This window comes from Rhamphochromis longiceps, linkage group LG9 (assembly GCF_057381845.1).
Source record: "Rhamphochromis longiceps isolate RC_006_pf linkage group LG9, R_longiceps_female_GT1.1, whole genome shotgun sequence".
Classification (NCBI taxonomy): domain Eukaryota; kingdom Metazoa; phylum Chordata; class Actinopteri; order Cichliformes; family Cichlidae; genus Rhamphochromis; species Rhamphochromis longiceps.
In genome coordinates this window covers 25301111-25312747 of record NC_140565.1, presented here as the reverse complement: position 1 = coordinate 25312747, position 11637 = coordinate 25301111, and the positions used below count along the sequence as shown (strand labels likewise).

At 41.3% G+C, this 11637-nt stretch overlaps 1 long non-coding RNA gene across 1 annotated transcript; it reads right to left on the bottom strand.

The window, feature by feature from the left end:
* Positions 1-2544: 2544 nt before the first annotated feature.
* On the bottom strand, positions 2545-10737 carry LOC146662413 (uncharacterized). The gene is made up of 2 exons (XR_014913351.1): positions 7033-10737; positions 2545-4134 (listed from the first exon to the last, which is right to left on the bottom strand). It is a non-coding gene; the product is annotated as an uncharacterized LOC146662413 (long non-coding RNA).
* Between the last annotated feature and the right edge of the window lie 900 nt (positions 10738-11637).

Below are 11637 nucleotides of genomic sequence, written 5' to 3'. Positions count from 1 at the left end.
GAGGATGGGAGTAGTCTTGTTAGGAAGAAGCCCATATCTCCATAGGAGTGATTGATGGGGTTGAGGAATTGGTCCTGTCATGGTGCAATTACACACAGTCCGGCAGGATGTATTTGAAGGACATAGCTGGAGAGTACGGACTATGAGGATGAAGTGATTCATGCTAAAGGGAAAAGTGGCAAAACAAATGATGTTATGGTCTTGACCTTGTAGAAGCGACAAGATATCATCCCTCTTGTTAATTTTAAATGATTCTCTGACTTGGAGGTTATTTCATACTGCAGATTTCTTCATACATGGCCATGTGTGTTCATTTTGGAAAGGCTTGAGCTGGAAAGCTTAGCCCCCCATCCCCTGATTTTTCTAGCAAGTCATCAGTTGGTGTGTAGCTCATATATATAGGAGGTGCAGCACTAATATATGAGGCGACCGTGGCTCAGGGGGTTGGGAAGCGTATCTGTAACCGGAAGGTCGCCGGTTCGATCCCTGGGCTCTCTGTCCTGGTCGTTGTGTCCTTGGGCAAGACACTTTACCCTACTTGCCTACTGGTGCTGGCCAGAGGGGCCGATGGCGCGAAATGGCAGCCTCGCTTCTGTCAGTCTGCCCCAGGGCAGCTGTGGCTACAACCGTAGTTTGCCTCCACCAGTGTATGAATGCGAGAGTGAATGAATAGTGGCATTGTAAAGCGCTTTGGGTGCCTTGAAAAGCGCTATATAAATCCAATCCATTATTATTCATATTAAAGGGGGTTTTTTTCAGACTGTTTTTAATATTAGGTCACCTTTTTTTCTGTTTAACAGCAGTGGTGCTTTCAGTCCCATTATGAAGGTTCAGTATGAATTCTGATATGAACTCAATATGAAAACCAACCATGAGAAGAAGGTGGATCTGATATTTGTCAATTGCAAATTGACTTTAATATTGATTATGATCTACAACATCTCCTTATCTAGACAAGCCACATGTAGCTGTTCTAACTGGTATATACAGTAACTCTGAGTAATAATCATCACCCATACCAAGTCCGCCGATTATGTTACACCTTCAAGAGTTCCCCATTCACCAAACCAGTCAATGCAAGTTTCTGCTCCTCACTTTTAAATCTCTCAATGACTTGTGAGAGTTCAGTTTCATTAGATGCACCATGTCCTCCTGATTAATGGCAGACTTATCAAGTAGGTCACCGTACAACTCAGATCAAAATTTAAAGAACCGCAGGCCTCACTTGTCTCAGTTAAGGTCATAGTTCATGATTCAGCAATAATAAAGAGACAAAAAAATGGCATCCATGGGAGAGTTTCAAGAAGAAAAACCACTGCTGACCAAAAAGCAGCAGTGCATTTCAGCTTCAGGATCTGGACTGTTCGTTATAACTGATGGAACCGTGAAATCTGCTCTTTCTGTGAAAGGCAATTTTTTTTCACATCTAGAGCCAGGTAGGTTTAACTATCTTTTTTTATTTAATAAATGGAATTATCATTTATTAACTGCACTTTAAAATGTATTTGTCTTGTCTTTGTCTAATATTAGCGACAGCATGGTGGCACAGCGGGTATGGGGCAGCACAGTTGGTGCTGTGGTTAGCAATGTTATCTCACAGCAAGAAGGTCCTGAATTTAACTCCTCCATCTTGCTGGGTTCTCTGCATGTTTGCCTGGGTTGTCTGCGGGTACTCCAGAGTCCATGGTCCAAAGCCTGTCTAGAAACCTTTAATCAAAAGACATGTAATTAGTGGGGATAGGCAAATTGGGGATATTTTTAGTAGTAGTAACAATCTGTAGCACTTCATTGTGGTCTTTTGTTTAACATTTTATGTGATGTGATGATGATGGTTATAGCACATGCATAATATCAATGCAGTTTTTCTCTAAATGAAGCAACAAAATTAAAACTTTTATTTCTGATCATCAGTTATAATTCTTCAGTTCATCACTCAAGTGCATAAACTACTCTGTTTTAGAGGCAGTTTACAAAATTTGGCATTCTAACATCCTAAACTAAAAAGCTTTTCAGTCAAAGCTGATAGTAATGCTACATTTGGTCACAGACCAGACCATGGTGATAGTTGCTAGAGGAGAAGAAATACAACACTGATATATATATATATATATATATATATATATATATATATATATATATATATATATATATATATATATATATATATATATATATATTTTTTTTTTTTTTTTTTGTAGCCTGCCAAAAAAGGGTCAAGGAATCACCTAATCACCTCACCTGCTAAAATATTTAACACGCGTTATGAAGGCATCAATCAATACAAAGTCACTCCCAGAATCCCTTCTTCAGCTACTGAACTATAATTGTTTGTGATAGGTTTGTAGCTTGAACCCATCCGCTGGAACGTTGAAGACAATATAATTACACTGCTAAGCAAGACACAAATAGGCAAAGTTCTTCATGTTACTCGTGCACGGGAGAGACCGGACAGAGCGCCGTCCCTTCGCTTGACCCCAGTCGCTCTCGTCCGTCCTCCCGTACCACTGTCCTTTTATTGAGGTTACATGAATATGCATAGGTTCATTAACATACGACGTCTACATACAAACAAAGAGTACCTTGCCTGTGTGTGTGTGTGTGTGTGTGTGTGTGTGTGTGTGTGTGTGTGTGTGTGTGTGTGTGTGTGTTGCTGATCAAAGGGTCAAACATCCTTGGTCAGGAAGAGGGTAGACTAGACCCCCCCCCCCGGTGAGGAAGTCCAGCAGTTCATCTAAACAGAAAAGCACTTAGACTAGAACAGACGTAGCTACGTTAATCCTACCATAAAACAATTAAGACAAGGTACGAACTTTCCCATGCTCCCAGGATATAGGTGTGGAATGCACACCAAGCCTCTGTAGCCTGTTAAAGATCACACAACTTATCACTACACAATTGATTATACACCTCTAAGCATCTATGGTTAAATATTTCTAAGCATAAATGACAATCAACAATACAAAACCTAACATTCCCCCCTTTTTGACCTTTATGCTTGAAAAGTTCCCAGTTATGAATACCTCATGTCAGACAGTTTCAATGCAAACATTTTTATACACAGCATATGTCAAATCACCCTAAATTACTGTAAAAGTTACACAGTTTAATAAATGTATTAGCAGTTATCCCATTCATTGAGCTCATCTCATGGCAAACTGCATCTTACGAGCAACCAAAGAAATTGTTAATTTAATAGTGAAACTAAGAAAGTAACATTTTCAAAAACATCTCAGCTTGGTGATGCTTCCTCCGGGTGTGCAAATCACATGTCTCTCTGCAGAGTGGTTTGAGTTCTGCAGGGCGTCATAATGTCTCTTCTAGTTGTTTCGTTGTCCATAGGACCAGAGTCCAAATGTATGTAGAATAAACATTCAAACATACCAGTTAGTTTTGTTGTTTGTCAACATGGGTCTCAGCTATTTCCAGAGCTGCAGACCTCTCAGCACTCTAGTTTTATGGCCTCCCATCACCTCACTTCAGGCCTTCATCCTGCGAGGGGGATATTTATGACTCCTTCATTGTCCACGCTCTGCAGAGAAACACCTCTGTGGAAAGGGTGCAGGGTTCAGTTGTCTTACTGCTGTTATGATCCCAGCAGCCTTCAGAGTGTCATCGTATGCACAGTATAGTGGCACAGCATTAGGTGATGTTCATAGGAAACCGCTGTCATCACCACCATAGCTTCTGGTTCCTGTGCTTTCACAGAATCATGATGTCATCCCCGAACTCCTTCTGCGCTGTCGATGGAGCTTGGCACGCTCCCCTCATCCCACGAGTTTTCATGTTCCAACGCTGCTGAAGGTTTAAGGCAGAGCACGTCGTACACCTTAGTTGTCTTCCTCAGCGTCAATATTGAATCTTTCATTTTATTTAAAATCTCCTGGAAACTCAGTAGCACAGCTCTCTGTGTCATGTCTGCTGTGCTGAAGATGATCTCTGATCCTCCTGAAGCCTCTCTCCTGGCCTCCCATCTTGTGGACGATCCTCTCCTCTATTTTGCAGGCAGTTTCATGGTCCTTGCTGTGGCTCCAAGGTCTGATCTCATGATGGGCCCCAACCAGCTTGACCTTTGACCTCAACCACTGCCTGGCTGTCGGCTATGCCTGGAATGGTTCACGCTTCTCACTGCTGCACCTGTATTTCAGAAAGACTTCTATGTGGAGAGCATGTCAACAATCATCAAACCACATTCTTTAGTTCAGTGAACTTCACTTATAGGCCATCAAAGCCTCATCTGAACATGGGTGCACCACTTGCATAGGTTTAATACTTGTAAATAAACGGCTAATCACACAAATCACTGCAACAATAATAGAAAACATTGTTTAATGTTAATCCTTGCACTCCACCTCTTGACGCATGGACATTCCCATGCGTCAACTCACCAAACCTGGATCCCTGTCTTAAAGAAAAAGATTAGCTAGATCATGTCCCAGGCAACATCAGGGCATCTCCTCTGGAGTAGCTCCGTAACCCTGCAATAAAAGATGTTAGCGTGTGTTGCATATTAAGTTTGCTTAACACCTGGCTCTCCCAGGAGCCTGCATACACACCATCACGGCCTGGAAAGCAAAATCTGGAAGTGAAATCAAACTTCATACCTGTAAACAATTGTATCATAAGAGTAATAAGCATTCAACATCAGCAAGACAAGTGTCATGTGCAGGTTTTCTCAAATCAGTAACTACAACTATTACCCTAATTCACCTCAGACATGGATTATCCCATGTACTCTGTTAAAATTAATGTAATCAGTGACTTCTCTTAAGCAAAGTCACTCCACTCATATATTATTATTATGGGTTCAAAAGTGGCCAGCAAATGAGCCCATAATAAACTATTCCATAAATACCGTAATCTCTTATTTGTTTTACTCATGTCACTTGTCCGCTTCAGCTGAATCTACTACAGCATTCTCAAAGAAACAAACATTAGCAATACACATTGACTGTGGTCAGACGGAGGTCAGACACAGGTCAACAGATTCTAGAGGTGCCATAAAACACCATAAAGTTAACACTCGCTGTGGAAACAGTAACACTGGTCTCATCACAGTATGTCTCAAACTATATTAATTTCTCCATCAACATATAGCCTGTAACTACAGTTTTCTTCACACATAAACCCAGAAATCATGTAGTAGAGAAACATTAGCCAGTATTCCTATAAATCACATGATCAAACACATGAAGAACCGTAATGCTGTAAAAATGAAAATGCAAATGTTAGCGCTTGCGCAGGCGTATGCATACTTTGTCACAGTTATCTCTGTGAGCACACAAGCTAGTGAATGACGCACACATAGTAAATTCACAGACACAGAAAATGGCATTTAAAATGTTAAATCATCACGCAACCTCGAGTGTTGCTGTCATCTTTCTGCTCCTGTCAAGGGAAGCACACACAGACTCATCTGCACCCCTGCCAGGCGGGGGTCAACTTCACACAGTCGTGTTACATCAGTAAAGTCTTGTCAGCTTTTGTCAGCTTTTACCAGTCAGTCAGTTTGTTTTCCTTTCACTCACTCATTCATGCATTCGTTCTTTCTTTCTTTGCTGATAGTGGAACCTATCGTCGCATTTAGTTTCCACTCTCAGCAAAATGACGTCATTTCAAAAGAAAAAGAAGAACTTTAGTTTGGATTACATCGCTGAATCCTTTTGGACTGGGACTGTCATTTAATAATTGTCCCAAATAAGTGGCTTTCTCCAGAGTCCATTTAAATGTGGAGAACTCACTTGGCACAATTTTCTCGACGACGTGTAGCGCTTTTAATTCCCGACGTGCAGATCTGCTTAAAGAACAGAGATTATCAAACAAAACTTTCAGTGCACTGTGAAAGTATCAAAATAAAAAGGCCTTGTTAAGTCATGACACAAACTCCTCATCTCAGGAGGGTAAATCACACCATTAGCATGGTTCATCATACCATCATACTAATCGGCAGGCTCAACTTCACAACAAAAGAAAAATCATCAGCTAGATTCACTCCAAATCAACCATCAGCTGCACAAAACAACATAACCTTAATGCCTTATTAGCTATGAGTTTAATCACCAGGTCTGTGCTCTTCACTCATTTAGGTCACAGATCTATTTTATTCAATTTTCCTTTTCCCTTCATCATAAAACATGTGACATGCTGTCATGCACTTCACAAAAAAGTCTGTTCTGACGTATTCAGAGTTGTGTATCTAAATACAGGATTCACTCGCACATCAAAGCAGGAAACTCAGTGTTTTAGAGTCTCCACTCAACACACAACAACTCCAACACATCTCATTCACTCGTACTAGAATTCAGTCACCTTTCATTAATCTAAAACCGATCAACTAATTTGCATATCAGCTATTAACCCACTAGGATGACAGGACGACAGAAATGCATGTTCAAAATGTTATCACTAAAAGAGAATTTCCCTCATACAGTAAATTTAGTAGTAAACTTGTGCTGCATCAATCAAGCAGGAAGCTTCTCCCAATTTACTATATTAACAACTAAATTTATTGTCTGATCACTGGTCGGTCAAACCAGAATCTTTTTTCCCACAAAAGTTAAACTGTTGTCCTGCAACTTAGAGAGTCATTTTTTTTTTTTTTTTTTTTTTTGCATTGGATAAATTCAGCATTTGATAACAAGTGTCTGCTAAATTGACACTATTTTAACACTGATGAAAGATAACAAGCTAATTTTCATTGCATGTGTGTTTGTGTTATTAGGCAGGTTTAATGCATGTCTGTGGAGCTGCATATCCAGCAGAGCATGTTCTCTGCCTTTCCTACACACTTCTCTGCTATTTGATCATTTCTTAACTAATGTGCTATGAGTCTTCATGAGTCATTTTGTGTTTGGAATTGTTAGTAGGGTTAATGCATGTTCTGCTTGTGTGTGTGTGATTTTGTATATGTTTCTATTTTCGCAATGTTTCAGACTCCGTCTCAATTTTCCAACTTAAGCAGTCAGTTTTCTTTTCCCCAGGTTTGCTAACCCAAATTTTGATTTCCCACATTAAATAATTCCTATGTGTTCTCACCTAGTCTTCTCACTCTGTTGTCCTCTCACTCTTTTGTCCTCTCCCACTTTAACAGTCCACAGCCGGCAGTTCTCCTTCAGCTTTGTCCTGTGTTCCACTGTCTCTTCTTGCCATTTTACTCCACAGGTGGCAAATGTCAAACTCCAACTGTTCAGTTCTCCTCAAACGTTTTCTTCACATGCACAGTGAAGTTTCAGCTTGTTGTAAACACAGTGCCATTCATCCGATCAGTCAGGATGATGGGTTTGCTCTTCTTCTTTGATGCTGTTTGTCCACATTGCTGCTGCTTTGCTGGGACTCTTTGCTCAGGACTTGCTGCTGTCTTTATCTGCCATGTTATTGCTCTTTGGAGCTGCATTCCTCAGGGAGGAGTGAGCACTTACTTGTGAGGTTGAGAGACACATGGCGCTGTAAATAAGTCAGCCAGAAACTTGGCCTGCATGTTTCCAATGATGTTAAACTATAACTTTCTTCCGACCGCTGCATGTGGAAAATTGATTCAGGTCTGCTTTTCACCTGAAAGTGACAAACTAAGACATGTTCATTATTATCATCACTGCTTAACCAACACACATCTCTCTCTCTCTCTCTCTCTCTGTTTTTGTGAACAATCCTTTCTTAAAACCAGAAAATGAAATTATAGTTGTTTTTTTTTTGGTTGATCAACACAAAACCTTTTTCCTATGATTATTTTTTTCCTACAATATAAATTCTCCCTCTTATTCACTCTTTTTTTTTTTTTTTTACAATAGCTGGCGACCTGCAAAATCACCGCTGTCACTCACAATCAAAGGCAATTACTTTTGCACAGTGCACAAAAACACTGTGATGTCAGACACATTCACACTCACTTTGTGATCTGCGTAAATAAATCACATGACTGATGATATGTGCCATGGTGATCCATAAATATGATCACCAGTTTATTTAATTATTATTAACCCAACAAAACAAATAAACAAACACATGATGCTGATGCTACACACACGAGTCAAGGTGCAGGAAAACTGCTCACGGGAACGCTGCACACTCATAGCTCTGTTTCCCTCTCTTTGAGTAGTTCTCAGACAGCTCTTGATCTGATAATGTGTAGCTTGCTCATCAGCTCAGAAGAAAGAAAAAAAAAAACCGCAACGCAACATCACACAGTAGTTGCTCTACCCACAGCGGCAAAGTCTTACACTTTCATATTCAACACAGCTTCTCCATCATGTACTTTTAGATGTTTCATACAGGGTTCAGCATATTAGTTGTTTTCACAGGTGTGCTGTATATCTCAACAATGGTTCATAATAAGACGACAGTCTTCCACACAGGTCAAGTGCCTCTATGCACTTCATTAGTTTAAATATTTATCTATATCACTTCACCTTACATGTCATTGTACTGAATTTGAGCAACCACAAGCGTAATGTAGATTACTTTTAACAACTATCCACCTCAATTACGTCTATGGTCTGGCACACAGGCTGAAGAGTTAACGTTTTGTGTCAGCAAGGGGTGGGGGGACAGCCACCCACCAGAGCATAGCTGCTGATGTGGGCTGGCCTTCTCCACACGCTCTTCAAGGCTGGTGTGTTTTCTGAAAACTTCTTAACATTTTAATCTCTTCCATTTATAAGCCTGCGATTAACCGCACGGCTCAGGTCCGCGTGAAACCCGCGTGACCGCGCTTGCGTGAACCCGCGCAGCTGTGGAGCCGTCGCTCTTTCTCTTTTTTACATAAATACTTTGTGCTGCCAGGAGCAAAGTCCAGCACAAACGACTGTCTCCCTCCGACTCACTCTTGGTTGCTTAGAAACCCATGATAACAACAACAGTTGGTGTCACAGACCACATGTTCTGCTCCGCACACACCCACACAACAACAACAACGACGACGACGACAACAAAAACAACACAAAATAGGCCTATCGTCCAGCACAGTCTGGACCCCGCGGAACTTCTCAACGCCCCACAAAGTGGCGGAGAACTCACCTCTCGCCACACAAAGTAGCGAGGAACCTCTTGCTCCACAAAGTAGCAAGGAACCCGGGTATCGCTCCACAAAGTAGCGAACTTCTCAACGCCTCACACAGTGGCGGAGACTGCACAACCACACGGTTATAGAGTCGGGCTCTTCTCAACGCCTCACACAGTGGCGGAGACTGCACAACGACACGGTTATAGAGTCGGGCTCTTCTCAACGCCTCACACAGTGGCGGAGACTGCACAACGACACGGTTATAGAGTCGGCCTCTTTAAACTTACTTGGCATTGCTTAGAGTGTAATATCAGCCCGAATCCCGCATCATTCATCGAGGTTACATGAATATGCATAGGTTCATTAACATACGACGTCTACATACAAACAAAGAGTACCTTGCCTGTGTGTGTGTGTGTGTGTGTGTGTGTGTGTGTGTGTGTGTGTGTGTGTGTGTGTGTGTGTTGCTGATCAAAGGGTCAAACATCCTTGGTCAGGAAGAGGGTAGTAGACTAGACCCCCCCCCCCCCCCCCCCGGTGAGGAAGTCCAGCAGTTCATCTAAACAGAAAAGCACTTAGACTAGAACAGACGTAGCTACGTTAATCCTACCATAAAACAATTAAGACAAGGTACGAACTTTCCCATGCTCCCAGGATATAGGTGTGGAATGCACACCAAGCCTCTGTAGCCTGTTAAAGATCACACAACTTATCACTACACAATTGATTATACACCTCTAAGCATCTATGGTTAAATATTTCTAAGCATAAATGACAATCAACAATACAAAACCTAACAGTTTGTATGTCAGTGTTTCAACTTCACGGTGCAATTAACATAGTGGATCCCCAAAAAATGTTTCATCTACATCTCTCTGCAGTCTCCTCACATCGCACAAAGGTTTTAATCTGAGGCTATGTCAATGTTTACACTGCTTTTGGCTCAGAGACAAAGAACGGCAAATAATACTGTCATGAAATGTAACATAAAAGCCTTCATGATGTGATTAGGCTGAACTGAATCAAACTGTGTAGTCCATACGAGTTGGCAAGAGGGAGAGGTATTATCTATAATCTCGTGCTTTCATTACTTGCCCAGTGGTTTCCAGCTTTCCCAATACCTTTTAAACTCGCTGTTGATCTCATCAGCAGTGGCCAAAGAGACAGCTGGCCCTGCTGACTTTGAAAAAGCACACTCAGCAGTTCTCCGTGGACAACAGTGTGGCAAGTGACTGTGAGATGATCAGTTCCCCAAGAGATTGTGAGAGTTTGTGGTGGATTTACAATACCCTGTCTTACCTTCAAATCTACTCAATACTTGGCTTTTCTTCCTTCCTCCCTTTCTTTCTCTCTTTCTTCTGACTTCCCTTTTCCATGTGGCACGCAGCCCCTTTCTATTCCCTGTCTTCCAGCTTTACTTGTTCTCTCTTGTAAGCCAAAGTTTTTGTTTAAATAAGCAGATTTGGTGTCAGGATCAGCATCTGTGTCCCGTCTCAGGTGGCCTCAGCATTGTCTAGTCTAACTAATCTTTGTCAGTTGAGAAATTCTGAATAATACATGAATGAAAATTGATATTAATAAATATCCAAAGCCCTAATCTAATAGACTTTGAAGGTGCAGTGATGTTTCAGAGCATATTAGCACTTGTCACTGGTGCCACATCAGTGGCATCCTAGCAGATTATCTAAATTGATTTGGGCATGAGGGAAGCAGGAATTTGATGATGCATTGGATTTATTGTGTGTTCTGTTGCACTCAAACAAAACAAAAGTTGAGCAGAACCAGCACACTAACAAAACAAGAGGCAGAGAGACGATATTTTATGTGCTGTGACATCTTGTCTTTTGTTTTTTAAAAAAAAGCTCTTCAATAACCATCCATTAATCCTCTTCTGCTGATTCAATTCAGGGTCGCAGAGAGGCAAGAGGCAACGTACACCCTAGATATGTCATCAATCTATCACAGGACTAACACAGGGACAGACAACCATTCATCCTCATGTTCACAACACTATCTCGCCACACAGCTCTTTCACATTAGTACCAAAAATCTTTTACTCCCTGGTTTGTCCCCATGCTATTCATTAGTTTAGGTAGTTTTTAGTGTTGTTTTCATCCTCTGCCTTCTCTGATTTCATTTGGTTTTCATGTTATTTGGCTTTTCAGGTGCTTACCTCTTGCCCGTGTTTGGTTCCTCCCTCCTGTGTGTTCATGAAACACTATGTGTAGGCAGGGAAAATACTTGTTCAATATACGCTTTTCCATGCTATTGCAGGTTGCTATATTATAAATCTCATGTCTTTGCTCATGTCATATACTCGCTGTTTATATTTGGTAACCGTTGTTTATTGCCTATCGCAGCCAGTTTTACTTACGTTAGTAGTTTTCCATCCTTGCGTTAGTCCTGCCTGTGCTGTTTTAGTCATTTCCTGTGTTATTCTGTTTTATTTTACACTTCGCTTGCTTGCATTTGCAGCCATTGGTCTGTTTACTACAATTCTATTGTCAGACCCGTGTTCAGTTATCCAGTCAACCTCAACAGTATATATTATTCCCAGAGGCGCCGCTTACCATCAAGCAAAGGTGGCAACTGCTTCGGGGCCACAGGCCAGGTTTTGCATGTGTGTGTGTGTGTGTGTGAGG